Below are 15,917 nucleotides of genomic sequence, written 5' to 3' on the forward strand. Positions count from 1 at the left end.
CTGCACTGAGCGCAGGCAGGGAAGCAGCTCCACGCGACAAGGCGTGAGGCGGCGAGCAGCGCTGCTCGGGCGAGAGCTCAGCTCACCGCCACGCTGCGCAAGGCGCAACCCGCTTGCGCTCTCCAGCCGGGCAGCGCGTCTTCCTCTTCTTCCCCTTCTAGCCTTCGCATGAAGACGCGAGTGGCGGCTTTGCGTCGCTTTCTCCTCGCCCCGCCGCCACTCCCCGTTGAGGAAACGGCGAGGAATTCGAATTCCAGGGGTTTCCCTTCACGCCCACCACCTCCGCCCGGCGCCAAAGTTCTTCGTGAAGGGGCTTGAGAGGGAGGTTGGCGCCCAGCGCAGCAACCAAGCCGTCACCTGCCCCGGGAAAGCGTAGCCGGCGCCGCCTTCGCTCAGTTTGTGGTGCCCCAGAAGCGGCCAAGCGGCTGAGAGGGGAGTGCGGCTGCCTCGTTGCTTAGTCCTCTTGCACTGCTAGGACGAAGCTCTGCTTCCCGGTTCTTTTCCTTGGGCGACATGGCTAGAAGCGCAGCCCGGCGCGTAGCAGCCACAGCTTTGCGGGTGGCCGCCGCGCGTTATACGCGGAGCAGGCAGGTCGAAATCTCCTCCAGTACAATGCAATGCCGTTGCAGCGTCTTCTTGCGGCCCGCTGCTTACCACCTCCGCCGAGTCCTTTTCCCGGTCGGCTGCCCAGCCGGCGTTGCCTCCCTACCTTTTCCTCCGCCCTTCTGCTCCTGCCAACCTTTCACCTTCCCCTGCCCTAGCAGCGGCACACCGGGAAGGGAGGTGGCGCAGCTGCACTGGGACAGCAGTGACCCCTGCTGGGCAATTCCTGGGACGTAGCCGATGCGGGGTGGTCTCAGCCGCTGCAACCTTTACAACAGCTACTGTCGCTAAAACGTTAAAAAGGAATTTTTTTTTGTACTGATAGGTTAATTTTCTTGGGGGGCGGGGGTTAAGTCTTTGCTAAGAAGGGTTTGCCCTGGTTCGCATTTGAATGGGAGACTACACTGTGAGCACTGTCAGAGATTCTCCTTAGGGGACGGGGCCATGCTGGGTAGAGCATTTGCAGACTTGCATGCAGAAGCGTAGCTAGGGAGAAGGGAACGTGTTCAGCTCTCTTCCCCAGGAGGCCCCCAGAGTGAGGGAAATAAAGAAGAAAATGGGGAGGAGTGGAGCTGGGGGGGGGGCCTCAGGAGCTGGAAGGCTGGGGATTTTTGAACCCAACCCATCCCCTCAATTATAGCTACACCCCTGTGCAAAAAGATCCAAGTTCCCTTCCTCTCATTTCCACAACAGGGCTGAGAGAGACTCCTGCTTGCAAATTTGAAAAAACTTCATTATGAGAGTGAGCCGAAGGTAATGGAAATTACTTTTCTCAAAATCTATGAAAACCAACCTCAGAGTATACATGGGGAAAAGGGACTCATCTCTCTCCTTTGCAAATGTAAAATTTATTTTACTTGGGGCCAAACTACAGATTTAAGAACTTACAATGCAACTGTGAGCTTGTTATTCCAGCTTTATTCCTGCTAATGCATACTATGTACAAAGGCAGGTGTTAGTGTTTTAATATCTGCTGATATTAGCAGAGAGCAAATTACAGTGGATTAATTTCAAAGTATTTCAAAGCAGGGAGCTACAGCTGATATACATCTTGATTAGTCAATATGATTTTACAAACCCTCAGATATTCTTAAAGTGAAACACATTTTCATTAGTTGTCATTTTCATATTTTCATAAAACCTCTCCTTAAATTATGCATAGAATAAATGCAGAGGCATATCTAGGGAAAATAGCGCCTAGGGCAAGCACTGAAATTGCGCCCCCTGTCCAAACATCTGACACCCATTTTTCAGATAACTTTAACATAATATCAGCTGAAAAATGCAAGTCAAGCTTGTTAATCTTTTAATATTTCAAAAACTATTTAGCAATGGACGTAGCCAGACCAAAAAAATGCTGGAAAACTACAAATTTCAGTATTCTGGGGCTCATGAAATACCCAAATACTATGTGGAGGTATACTTGGAAGACTAAACAGAAATACCTGTTCTAATTCTCTACTATGCATTGTAGCATCACTATTACATAAGTTTTAAAAATAAATGGAAAATTTGGCGTTTCCCAGCTACTCTGAAAATAATTAAAAGATATGCAGAGTAAACTGTGTCACAGCTTGTAATATATTCTAGTATTTCAGAAAGACAGTTAAAATGAGAGAAGGAGAACAAGGAACTCCCAGTGGGTCTTAATACTAAGGATTTCACACTGATTCAAAGACAAACTCACCATTAATAGCCATATTATTAAGACATCACATTTAACTCACTTATCACAAGAAGCAAAGTAAGAGCAAATGAATACAATCCTAGCTTATAAGCTTCAGCTCAGTTTTCACAAGCCCTGATTCTCTGTACCTAGTTCCAAACTAAATATGTGTACAGTGACTTATGTTATTATTTTTTACCTGTAGTGTAGCCCTTTGGGGTGCTTCCTAAAGGCTGGGAGGGTCTGCAAAGGTTCCCCCTCCCCATGCTGGCTTCTAGGGCCTCGCAGGGACCATTTGAGCATGTGTTGTAGCCATTGTTTAATTTTTTTTAAAGGCCACTAAAAACAGAGGCCATTTGAGCATGTGCAGTGGCCATTTTGTTTTCGGCGACCATTTTTAATTTTTTTTTAATTTTAGAGAATGGCGCCCCCCCTTCAAGTGGCATCCGGGGCACGTGCCCTGCCTGCCCTACCCTAGATACGCCCCTGAATAAATGCCAAGTTGGTAGAATAAAGTATCATAAAAACAGGGCACCAATATTTTTGGAAGCTTTTTTTTTTTTTTTTTTTGGAAACTTACTATATTTTCTTAAGCCAGGCAAATACAAATCCGCTTGCCAGTGAGAGTGCTCCCAGCCCTCTGTTGAACAGGACACTCAGCAGCAGCACAAAGATTTCCTCATCAAAAGTCTCCTTTCCACCGCCATTTTTGAGAAAGTAAGGAATAGCAGGAATCCTTCCTGAGCAGTAGAAGACAGCTTTCATGGTTCCTTCCCATCACTGTATCCCAGTGCAAATGACAGATCTGCTTCTCTCCTTTATGCCAGAAAAGGATCTGAGGGAATAGAGACTGGCTAGTACCTGTCCCCTGCCAGCACAATGTCAGGACCTGTGATGCTGAACGATTGTGATCAATGAATCTGATCCAGGAGCAGAGCACAGAGACACAGAATTAGCCTCCTAGGTGTTGAAGTGCTTTCAGAAGGGCAAAGGAAGAATTATTCCATGTTAGAAATGCATCTAAGTTAACAACAGAAAAGCATAAAAATAAGTAGGGGAAAGGCACAAGTCATTAACAAGACTAGTGGAGTACAAGGTCAGTAAAGGTGACTGGTTTCTTATCATTTGGAGCCTCCAATTCAAAACAAGAAAAAAATGCCTTTGCTAAAGAGAAATCAATAACTTTCATTTGGTAACAGTGTGGAGGAATATAAAGCTTGGGGTTCCTGATCCTTTAGTGCTAATGGAGAAGTTCAATGCATTTTGATGAATTTGGTCAGCTGAACTGATTGCTAGTGTTTACTGACTTGAACAGTAGTTTGGATTATTATATCAAAAATCTTGGTAGAATCTTAGTAGTCTCCATTGCAAGTATAACTAGAGACATTTATGTGGCATCTCCTGTTCATTATACCATTATACCCATATTTACCTGAATAGAAGACAACACTGAATTTAAGACGACTCCCTTAAAAATAGAAGTTAAATGGAGGTTATACCTATATTTACCCAAAAAGGACTGTGAATTTAAGATGATCCCCCAATTTCCTAACAACAAATAACTCAGGGGGAAACCTAGTCTTGGATTCAGGTAAATACAGTAACAGCAAATCAGGAGCTGCTACTCCAGCCTAGCCCAAATCTCAACATCATCACTGAATTCCCCATTTCTAAGCCTTCTTGTGCCAATTGTTCTATCATGTTTTAGAAATCAACACAATGTTGGATATTGACAGCAACTTTTAATTACATATGCCTGTAGAGTTTGGGGTGTTGAAGGGAAAGTGGGTTGCAGTATTCCCTCTAACAGGAATTCCCAAATGTTGACTTCAACTCCCATAACCCAAAGCCAAAGGCCATTGCAGCTGAGGATGTTGGAAGCTGTAGTGAACAACATCTGGAAATCCATGTTAGAGGGAACACTGGGGGTTGAGCACTAAAATCCAGCTTTATTCCTGCTAATACATACTATGTACAAAGGAAGGTGTTAGTGTCTTAATATCTGCTGATATTAGCAGAGAGCAAATTACAGTGGATTAATTTCAAAGTATTTCAAGGCAGGGAGCTACAACTGATATACATCTTGATTAGTCAATATGATTTTACAAACCCTCAGATATTCTTAAAGAGAAACACATTTTCATTAGTTGTCATTTTCATATTTTCATACAACTGCCAGTTTGACCTGTCACTTCTGTGTGCTGTTAAATATAGATGAATATATGAAACTTTAGCTGCAGGCACATTGCAATGAATACTTTATGTTGTGCTGTGTGTACAGTTTATGATCAGGGTTACATTTTCTGTAGATTACTTCCTTACCAAAAGCACATAGCTAAAATGCCATTTCATTTTTTATGACTTTTCAATATATATACATCCAGTTATTAAACTGTTTGTGGGATATACTATATATGTGTATGTTTTCCATTGAGGTCTCTGGGACATTCTGCAGCCCTGTAATTAATGAAATCCTAAATATAACTGCAAAGAATTATGAATGGTGCCATTTTAAAATTTCATTATCCTTAAATATGCCATTAACTGACAGGCAAAGTTGCAATAAATCAGTTAAATCTGAAAAGTATTTTAGAATCTATAAATCCTACCTTTTTGTCACAAAGCTTGCTTTGTTTCTAAGAAGTCAAGAATGTGCAAATTTTCTCAAAAGTATTTGAGTGGCTGTTATTCAGCACTTTTATAGATTGTATTGCTGACTAAAGGAAGAATTCAAAAATAATAACTGAAAGGCAAAGTTACATATGTTAAATCTGTTTCCTATTCTCCAGACAAGCTTCTCCCTTCCTGCAATGAATTGTGCAGATTCATGGCCAGTGGCAGTTCTGACGGTCTAGAGCTGTATGCCTGGCACAAGAGAAGAAGGTCGAATGAATAGGAGAGGAAGAAGGTAGTTCCCCTGCCACACACACACCTTTATCCCCCTGCAATTCCCATTCCCTACAAGGCCTGAACAGCATTACAGGACTCTGGTTCTTGATTGGCATTTAAAGATACAGGACACTGCAATGTCTCGTTGCAGATCCTATTTGTCCTTCTATAATGTCAACCATCTATAGTCCTTTGTTAAATATATATGCAGGAATTCATATATCAAAAATATACCTCTCACTGGAACCATTCCCCACAACATGTCTGGAATACAAATTGCATAATATAGTTTTCCCCACTCTCCCACATATTCACCTTTGCCTTTAAAAATATTGTGTTTGCCCATAGCTGCTGGCTATAAAACTGCATAGAGCTGCTTGTGTGGCAATATAGCCCACGTGTGGCCAGGGAGACATGAAGCAGCGAGCACAGGCACTTCACACCTGCCCAGACTTTGTGGTCATTGTGGAATGCTTTTGGAAGCTCTATACACCTTTAAAGAGCTTCTGGCAAGAGTTAACGTTTTATTGATGGCTCTACATACTCAGCCTGCTAGCTCTGATGTTTGCTTCCAATGGCATGTCAAGGGCCATGTACAATTAGCAGAAGAAGTTTGGATCACTGAGTGGCTATTTATTAACTAGTAGAATGAAAGAAGCAAGAATCTATCCCTACTTGCACAATGCATTCAATAAAGCTCAGTTTGGTCCAACACTAAATACTTCCCCAGCTGATTTTGTGACATATGAAAAACACATAACCTGGGGGGTAACATGGTGACAGTGTTATCAGATCCTTATGTTGGCTCCAGGAAAATCCACTTTTCATCCAGCATAGCTTAATTATTCAGGGATCCTCAACGCTGGGCCCCCAGATGTCAATGGACTTCAACTCCCATAATCCCCAACCAAAGGCCACTGGGGCATGGGATTATGGGAGTTGAAGTCCACTAACATCTGGGGGCCCAACATTGAGGATCCCTAATGTGTCACACCATAACACAGTTAAATTTACATTCAACCCAAATCAACTTTGTGTTGCTATAATCCAGGGCTGATTTTCTGATATGTGGATTTGTTTTTATTGGTTAGACTTATGGAGGACAATGTTGGAGAGATGGATGGATAGGTATTGTGCACATAGGTTTTTGTGGAAGGAGGATAACTCCAGGAATAACTTCTGGCTTTGAAAACTTCAGCATTTTGCAAACTACACTTAGCCTGTGAGTCTATTTCCTAAAGAGGACTGTTATACTGGCTTTGAAGCATTCTCAGTCCATAGACTTAAAAAAAATAAAATCCCCTGACTTCAAAAAGGTAAAGGTTGATACATGATCATAGAAATCAATGCCAGATATCCTTGGCTCTGGAACAAGAGAAAAAGTATCCCATACTATATCGTCCATTCTTAGTGCAATTATTTTGAAAGAGGCTATTGAAAGAAACCATTAACTCTTCATCTTGAGAACTGGGAAAGATATGCCTACTGATCACCACAGGCCAGAAAACATTGTACATCTGCAAATAAATGTTTGTTTCCTCACAGCATGGTGATTATGCCATATATCTAAGAGGAAACCTCATCTGTGTGATTTTTTTATGCCCAGAGCTAATGATTTTCTACACAGCTGCTTTGTAGCACCTAAAAATGTAGCCATGCATGATACACTAGAAAATTAACAATTTTCTTTTTTCTTTTTTTTAAATGGATGGTGCTTTTACTTTTAGAAAACTGTAGAGGTAAAAAAAAAAACATTTAGAAAATCATTTAAAAGTACCAGCTAAAACACCATCTTCTCTCCAAAAGCTCAGTTCCTGGGGCAGGAGGTGGGGGAGGGGACATAGAATATTTTCAGTGGGGGAAACCGATCTCCCTGCTGTCCAGCTTGATCCAGTGCATGCTTAAACAGAAGTCTGAGTTCAATGGGATTTACTCTCAAGTATGGTTTATAGGATTCTAGCCTGCAATCCCTGCAATGAGACTTACCCAAGCATAATAATGGGAGGAAAGCGGATTTATGGGAGGAGAGCTGGTCTTGTGGTAGCAAGCATGAATTGTCCTCTTTGCTAAACAAGGCCCACCCTGGTTTGCATTTGAATGGGAGACATGTGAGCACTGTAAGATATTCTCCTTAGGGGATGAGGCCACTCTGGGAAGAACATCTGCATGCTTGCATGCAGAAGGTTCCAAGTTCTTTCCTTGGCATCTCCAAGATAGGGCCGAGAGAGACTCCTGCCTGCAACCTTGGAGAAGCCGCCTGCTGCCAGTTTGCATAGACAATACTGATCTAGATGGACCTATGATCTGACTCAGTATATGGCAGCTTCCTATGTTCCTAGAAGTCTCACTGAACTCAGCAGGACTTATTTCAGATAAAGCATACATAGGACTGGACTGAAAGTCTCATGTATAATCCCTGGAAGCTTTTCACACGGGACTTTTGAAGGCCTTTAACTAGCATCTCCTCCAGAATGGAGGGGGTGCATTCACATATTGGCTAGATTTACTCCGAAGTCCCTGTGAGTTATTGGGGAGCAGTTCACAAACAATTTGGGTTTTTCACTGTGCATTACAGTGTAGCCCAATCTATATCCAGGGCAAAAAAATCCACTATTTGCGGCAGTTTTTTGGTACAACTTTGAGTTAGCAGCAAAGCCTCCCTGTAAACTCGCTGTAAAACCTACTGTGTGTAAAAGTCCTTTTGAGTTCCAGGGGGGTATGTTAGCCTGTTGCTGCACAAACAACAAAGGGTCTTGTGCTACCTTGAAGACTAACAAATTTTTTGTGGCATAAGCCTCCATGGAATACAGCCAACTTCATCAAATGCTCTAGCTCACCAAAGCGTATGCCACAATAAATCTATTAGTCTTTAAACTGCCACAAACCTCTTTGTTGTTTTTGCTATGAGGAAGGTTGCAGAACTACTTAGTTGAGGGGGAGAAACCACAATGAAGTGAGGAGCACACATTATAGAGGTGTATAAAATTATGGATGATATGGAAAAAGAGGAGGATCAAGAAGTATATAATGTTAGATCTTGGAGTTATCCTATGGGGAGCTTCACATGACCATCTGAAAGTAAGCTGGAAGGAACTGGAGGTTTCCAGGGAGCACATAATCCCAGCTTGATCAGCTACTTCCAGCCATTTCCATGTTGTCCAAACTCAGAAATGTTGGTTTGTCAATGTCAGGTTCCTTCTGCCTTCATTGCAGGTGGCCGTGTGAAGCTGAATATAGGATGACCACAAGTCGAAGGAAGCCAATACTGACAATCTGATTTCTGTGTTGTCTGAGTTCGGACAGCATGGAAATGGCTGGAAGAAGCTGCTCACACTGGGAGTTTATGCTCTCTGGGAACCTCTGGTTTCCTTCACCTAACTTTCAGGTGTTGTGTGAAGCTGCCCCAAAATGAAACTGACTGTCAGGAGATTCAGGACAGACAAAAGAAAGTAATTCTTCACACAAAGCATAATTTATTAAATTTGTTGCAACAAAGTGTGCCGATAGCCACTTGTTTAGATGGTTTCAAAAGGGGGCTAGATTAATTTGTGGAAAATAGGTTTATCAATGGCTCTTAGCCAAGATGGCTTACCAGCAATATGCCATGGAATAACTTACAGGAGGAGAGCTGGTCTATGGGAGGAGAGCTGGTGGTGGCAAGCATGAATTGTCCCCTTTGCTAATCAGGGTCCACCCTAGTTTGCATTTGAATGGGAGACTATATATGTGAGCACTGTAAGATATTCTCCTTAGGGGATGGGGCCACTCTGGGAAGAGCACCTGAATACTTGCATGTAGAAGGTTCCAAGCCCTTTCCTGGCATCTCCAAGACAGAGCTGAGATTCCTGCCTGCAGCCTTGGAAAAGCTGCTGCCAGTCTGTGTAGATAATACTGAGTTAGATGGACCAATGGTCTGACTCAGTATAAGGCACGTCCTATGTTCTGAACTGTTGCTGGAGAGCAACAGAGGGAGAGGGCTAGTGTTGTCATGCTCAACTTATGTGCTATCTGGAGGGATCTAACTAGCCACTGTTCGAAGCAGGATGCAGGACTAGGATGTAGGACTAGGTGGACCTTTGGTCTGCACCAACAGAGCTCATTTTGGAAAAAGGAGAAGAAGACAACCAGCAGCAAGTGGATGGACTTGATCAGTACAGCAATGAATGCACCACTGAGAGACCTTAAAGGCCAAGTTGAAGACAGATCATCCTGGAGAGAATCTACCTATGTAGTTGATAAGAGTCTATAAGAGTTGACACCGACTTGACGCCACTTAATCAGCAGAAAACTAAGAGTATAATAAGTTATTTTCATTCCCATTGATTTTAACAGAAGAGTACTAAGTTCTATATTTTTAGGATGGTTTACATTGTTAGGTAATGGCTAAATCAATAATGGTTCTCTTATTGTGTTATGTGATTTAAAATGTGTCTTCTTAAATATTTCTTTCCAAGTTCATGCACACAAAGATGTTTAAACATACAGCAATCTTATGTTAAACATACTGTATATATACTCATTATTTTATTATATGCATTGTAACAGGTTTAGCATAATTTGTCATATGAATACAATTCTAAGTGCATCCTCTCAATTTTTTTAATCTTATGTGCAGCAATGTTTACCAAGGCATGTCATCATAAAAAAGGAAATTGCTCCATCTCATTTTAGTCAATTAGATAAGATTAGATAATGTCATAGAAAAATGTGTTATTCCTCATGTTTGCAAAGGCCAATGAGTATCATGCATCAAAAATGTAAATTGCACTCCAGCTAGTATATAGTTGGCATTTAATGTCTAAGGTTTTCAGACAGCTGTTTTTGTCCATTAAATTCTGAAATGACTGCATTCATTAAGATATCCTTGCACACTGAGTTTATTGAATTTTATGCCATACATGCCAAAGATCCTGATGGGTAAAGCTAGCCAGGATGCTTTTCACACGGGGCTTTTGAAGGCCTTTAACTCGAATCTCTTCTGGAATAGAGGGGGTGCATTCACATATCGGCTAGTCCCTGTGAGTTATTGGGGACAGGGGCAGAGATATCATTGGGCAAACGGGTTCAAAGAACCTGGGCTGCACCCAATCAGGGGCTGCACTTTGCAGCCCCGACACACACACCCATGTCTGACATCAGATATGGGGGTGCTAGTTCAGCTCCTGAGCGGGGGCTGCGCTCCTGTGAAAGCAGCACCAGCTTTAGTTTAACTGCCGAAGGGGCTGCACCAGGAACACAGCAGAAATAATAGCAAAAGAAATAATAGCACAACAGCATAGCAGTATTATTGGAGCTGCATTAAAATTAATAAAATCAGCATCATCCTTCATTAAAAGCCTAGGCAGATAGGATCATTTTCAAGTGGTACTCAAAAGAAAGCAGCGTGGGCCCCAGGCAAACATCTCGCGAGAGAGTGTTCCACAGTTGGGGTATCACCATAGAAAAGTCTTGCTCAGCATCTCCCTAGCCTGCAAATGTGGGAACCCACAGAAAGAACATTAAATATCTTAACAACAGGCAAGTTGCCCTTTAGTTGTTTAGTTCTTAAACCATAAAGGGCTTTAAGAGTTAAAAACAGTGCTTTGAAATGCTAATAATGTTTGCAAACTATTTCCAATTAATCTAACTACCTCAAGTGATGAGAACTTCCAAGGGTATAGTGCTAGGGCCCTTTCTCATGATCAGGGTGGGAGGGTGTGCAGGGAGGAAGGCTACAGAAGCTTACTTCCTGTTGACATTTGGATTGCTTTAATGAAAGGAGGTATACAAGTTTAACAAAAATTAACCATATATACTTCCTCCACAGACAACCAAGTCCCAGTTGCTGGGTGCACCTGCTGCCCCTGGTAGCATGGAGTTGCAAATGACGGGACGCATTGTCCCAGCCCCCAGAAACCCCACAATGCACAGCACGAGTGTGCGGTTCATTGTGGGTATCCCACCAGTGACAGGCAACTGCCCCTCAGTATCTCAGCACTGGCTGAAAGCAGCTGGCACTGACACACAGTCAGTTAAACAGGGTTAAGGGACCACTCACTCCCTTAACCTTGTTTAACAGCCAGGCTTCATAGCCAGGGAGAAGAGCTGGTCTTGTGGTAGCAAGCATGAATTGCCCCCTTTACTAAGCAGGGTCTGCCTTGGTTTGCATTTGGATGGGAGATTACACATGAGTACAGTAAGATTCTTAGGGGATCAGGCCATAGATGAGTGGAAGAGCATCTAGGTCCCAGGTTCACTCCCTGGCATGTACAGGAAGGTCTAGGAGGGACTTCTGCCTGTAACCTTGGAGAGCCACTGCCAGTCAGCGTTGACTATGAGCTAGATGGACCAATATTTACTTATGTGTAGAATTAGATAAATGAATGTAATTTGAATGTAAAAGCTATTGTAAAATCCAATAACAATTTAAAATGACAAAAAAAAAAAAAAAAGACAGACCAATGGTCTGACTCAGTATAAGGCAGCTTCCTATGTTCTGTTTTCCCCTGAAAAATAACTCACTGGAGGCTTACGGTATCTTTGCAATTTTGGTTTACATATAAGTTGAGCATTAGATAGAGTTGAAATAGCAAAGAATTCCTACAAGCAGCAACAGATTACTTAAGGTTTCCAGAGAGAAACCCCTGTATGCTAAGGTGATTTGGGGCTCCATTGTCCCTCTTAGAGCCAAACTAAAGGTAAAGTGTGCTGTCGAGTCGATGTTGACTCCTGGTGACCACAGAGCCCTGTGGTTGTCTTTGGTAGAATACAGGAGGGATTTACCATTGCCATCTCCCATGCAGTATGAGATGATGCCTTTCAGCATCTTCCTATATCGCTGCTATCCGTGGGGATTCGAACTGGCAACCTCTAGTTTGCTAGTCAGGTCATTTCCCCGCTGCACCATTAGGTGGCTAGAGCCAAACTACTCATGATGTTAAACCAGGTTTTTTTGAAGATGGACTTAACAAGGAAGTGGACTAGAAGTGGTCCTTCTATCTAAAAATTAGCTTCAGGGACCCCTGATCTGGGCCAAAAGTGTGGTGAGCAGTTTGGGGGGTTTTAAAACTTCCTCCTGTACCATTCAGTGCCATTTTTGCACTAAAAATCCCTCCCCCAAGCTTAACTTTGGTTCATGGTTGCATCTCTTGTTTTGAAAAGATGTTGTACTGGAGTGATACCAAGGGCAAAATTAAATGTGACATGACAGACCCACAAACAAAATATTGCACCATTTAAAAAATATATATATTAATCTCACCTGTGTGTGTGTTTGACTTAGGATAATGATGATGTGAAAATGTGGGCTTGACCCATTTCCCTGTGCTATTTTCCTAATTAAAAATCTTTCCCTCAAACATGCTGTTTGCCCCCACAGGGGAGAACATATTGGTAACTTTATGGCATTTATATGTTTTGTGCTCAAGAGGCAAAAAGCAGCTCTGTGGGAAGAATTAAGCCCACCCTCTCCCAATTCTATGGTCCCAGTTTAAACTGGGAGGGCCATGGACACTGACATCCAGACTGGTGCTACTGTATAAGAGGAGAGGTTTAATTTGGAAAACAACATGGGGGAAGAGCAAACCACCTCCCTAGGCCACATGCCTGGCTGTGCCCATCTAGGTGGCCAGATTTGGCTTTTTTTAAGCCAAATTCTGGCTTACAGCCCATTTGACCCACAAATATACCCCTTAGGTTCTGGCCACCCTGGTGCCCATCCTCTTCTCAGAGGCACGATGCCTCTTGCAGGGGAACAACAGCAGGAGAGAGGGCATGCGCATACCTCTTGCCTGTGGGCTCCCCAGAGGCATCTGGTGGGCCACTGTGTGAAACAGGATACTGAACTAGATGGGCCTTGGGCCTGATCCAGCAGGGCTGTTCTTATGTTCCTTCCATCAGCTGGACACCTGGCTGATGGGATGAAAACAGCCAGGCGAGCAGCCACCGCCACCTCCTTCAGCTGCACTGGCCAGGCTGTGTTCATCCTTCTTCCATCTTGGCCAAGCCCAGAAGGAGGCAGCTGGCAGTGGCAGCAACTGCAGGTGGCCGATGCTGCAGAAGCCCTGGTCTGGTGGATGGGGAAGTGAGGGGGAGGTGAATGGGAGGGTTGTGAATGTTCTGAACACGGGCCACTCTCCTCTTGCTACGCCCCTGGGCTTTTAGAATGATCCCTGTGGAGGAATACATGTAGAAAACACTAAGCCGAGCCCAGGCTAGAAAGTCAATGAACAAGAGCCGGAAAGCATCCTACCAATCAGGGGTGTAGCCACCATGAGGAAAAGGGCCAATTGCCACCACCTTCCCTGCCCCTTTTACTGCTCTCTGGAGCCAATGAGTTGATCCAGTGGAGTTGCCCCATCCCAGTGAGAACAGTCTGTTCCTTTAAGGCAGCCTGTTCTCCTGGCATTGGGGCAACCCTGTGTCACCAGGCCACGCTGACTTGGTGACATCATCAGTCTGCAGGGGCTTGGCTGCTTTCCAGCTCCACAGTGAAGGTAGGCGGCGGAGGTCACAAAGGCAGGCTGTGGAGGAGCTTCAAAGGGAGGCAGCGGTGGTAGTGGCAGCAAAGGCAGGCATCAGGCAGGAGAGGCCCATCCTCCAAACTTGCGCCAGGGCCACCACCAACCTTGCTACTCCCCGGTTACTAATTCAGGGTTACTAATTCAGACATCTCTTCTGGGAAACCATGCAGTTTGTATTACAGTTTTAATGTTATTATTCTGAACTTCACAAGGAGGTCTCTTCAGGAATCAGGTTTGAATTGTTTCCATGAGAAGGACAACACGGTCACATTACATATAATGTGGGCATCGCACGAAAGCAGAGCTCACTTGTTCTTAACCCTTATTTTTGCTTCAACATCCAAAGCAGGAAAACATACATTTCTTTCATAGTATGATCCATATGCTCAAAATAAAACCTTGAGCTGGAGTGGACCACTGCCCAATGTTTACTACCCAAGGACCACCTAGATCTTGATTTTCGCTGGGTTTCTTGCACATCCAAGGACTTTGGTCTGACCCAGCAACGGGCTTCTTAAAGAAGAGTGCATATTCAGGAGTTCCTAAAACAGATTGGTGATTATCTTTTATGATGCCACTTTTGAATAAAAGGTTTGCAACGTGGTTTCTCTCTTAACTGTGAAGACATTCTGAATATGCATTCTCATATGTATGTAAATTTAATATATGCCAGTAGACCATGGGGATTCTAGTTTTTTAAAAGTAGACGATATAATATGAAGTCAACCCATCTCTGCTTTTGAGTACAAGGATCTGATTGAAGATGTTTCCATTTTTGCTGGATTGTTCCAACAATGTTTTCTAGACATTCAGCCTTCTTTTACAAGCTCTAGGCTTCACAATTTAACCTGAATTCTTCAGTATAGACCACTAGGAACACCACTAGATGTCACTCAAAACTTATTTCTATTAAACAATTTGACATTTCAAAACCTTATTTATTTACTCTAAACACTGTAAAACAAAATATTTGTTTTATGCATATAAATCTTTGGCACAACTTTAATTCTCGTATAAATTTTCCTCTCTAGTTTTCTTGAATGTCAGTTTCAGAAGAACATTACATGCTCTGGATATTACACTTTACAACAAATATTGTAAATGAAATGCAGCAATAATGGTTCTTCAGCAGTATGGTCAAGGCATCTTTCTGCAAGATTGCACTTCTGATACAGGTAAGCGACATGTTCCTTCCAGCACTCAAAATAGGACTTTTTGTTGCCAGAAAAACTGATTCCTTCTTCCTCTAGGGTAGCACCTCCATTGCTATTATGAGCACTTTTTCAGCTGTGATGATACAATTGTTGTGGGCATAGTGATGAATGACAAAGCTCTTTCCTCCCATCCCCTCACCTGTTGCTTTTTAAAAGAATGTTTTCCTACTATATTCATCCAGGTATAGAAGTCCACCTCAAGCTTTTTTAAACACTGGCAAGGCTACCCCTGACTCTTTAACCTCACACTAGCAAAGCCTATATATTTTTATAAACATCTCCCCCCACCACACTGCCAGTGTATTTCCTATCCTCTGATTAGCTCCAATTATTGCTTTTGACAAACATTCACAAACAGGTTTACACAGAACTAAGTACTAACAGCAACTAGAAATGTGGGAAAAACCCAAAGTACATAGGTTTGTTGGGAGAAAAGCAGAAATGAACAACAAAATTCCAAAATTTTGCATGCACACAAAAAACCACCACAGCTTGAAGAACTAGAAATTAGCCAAGATGTCTCAATCTATCTCCCCCCCACACACACACCTTTAGTTAGATGATTTACTTGTTACATCTGAGATTTCTGAGGCCTCAGAACTGTTCCAAGAGTTCTCTTGATGGAATATTTATTGTCATTTCAAGTAAGCTGTATGCTGCAGCACAAGAAAAACTCTTAATTGGTGTTAATAATTTATATTATGTGACTTACTAGATTGGTAGTAGTTAGAGAAATTGTTTCATTCATGCAGTTTGTTTGATTTATGAACCTTAGTAACTGACTTTCCCTATGAAACTGCTTGTTACAGGATGACATTCCAGGATAATTTGAAGTATTAATTTTATAAATACCAGGGGCTCATTTTTGTTCTAAACTTCATATATTCTTACCTTCTCTTTGTGACGAAGAACTTTGGACACACTTTGAAAGCACTGCCAAAGGCTAAGGTGAAATGTTCAATTGTGTTTAAAGCACTATTTTTGTAAATGACTAATAATATACTAGTCACATTAGAGAAAAGTATTTTGGCCAGGATCCAAAGA

General features: G+C 42.6%; 1 protein-coding gene and 1 long non-coding RNA gene across 3 annotated transcripts in view; one reads left to right on the forward strand and one right to left on the reverse strand.

The window, feature by feature from the left end:
• EPB41L4A (erythrocyte membrane protein band 4.1 like 4A) overlaps window positions 1-2,552 on the reverse strand; it is a 193,655-nt gene extending 191,103 nt beyond the window's left edge. The window contains exons 1-2 of one of the 2 annotated variants that reach the window (XM_053294290.1): window positions 2,469-2,552; window positions 1-890 (exon numbers count right to left, since the gene is read on the reverse strand). The gene's annotated coding sequence lies outside the window, so the exon portion shown is untranslated. The remainder of the gene's footprint in view (window positions 891-2,468) is intronic. The other variant, XM_053294293.1, reaches the window with a different exon arrangement.
• LOC128344350 (uncharacterized) lies at window positions 1,303-14,826 on the forward strand. The gene is made up of 3 exons (XR_008315808.1): window positions 1,303-1,356; window positions 5,059-5,177; window positions 14,691-14,826. It is a non-coding gene; the product is annotated as an uncharacterized LOC128344350 (long non-coding RNA).
• Window positions 14,827-15,917: the final 1,091 nt, after the last annotated feature.

The sequence above is a fragment of the Hemicordylus capensis genome, chromosome 2 (genome assembly GCF_027244095.1).
Source record: "Hemicordylus capensis ecotype Gifberg chromosome 2, rHemCap1.1.pri, whole genome shotgun sequence".
Taxonomy (NCBI): domain Eukaryota; kingdom Metazoa; phylum Chordata; class Lepidosauria; order Squamata; family Cordylidae; genus Hemicordylus; species Hemicordylus capensis.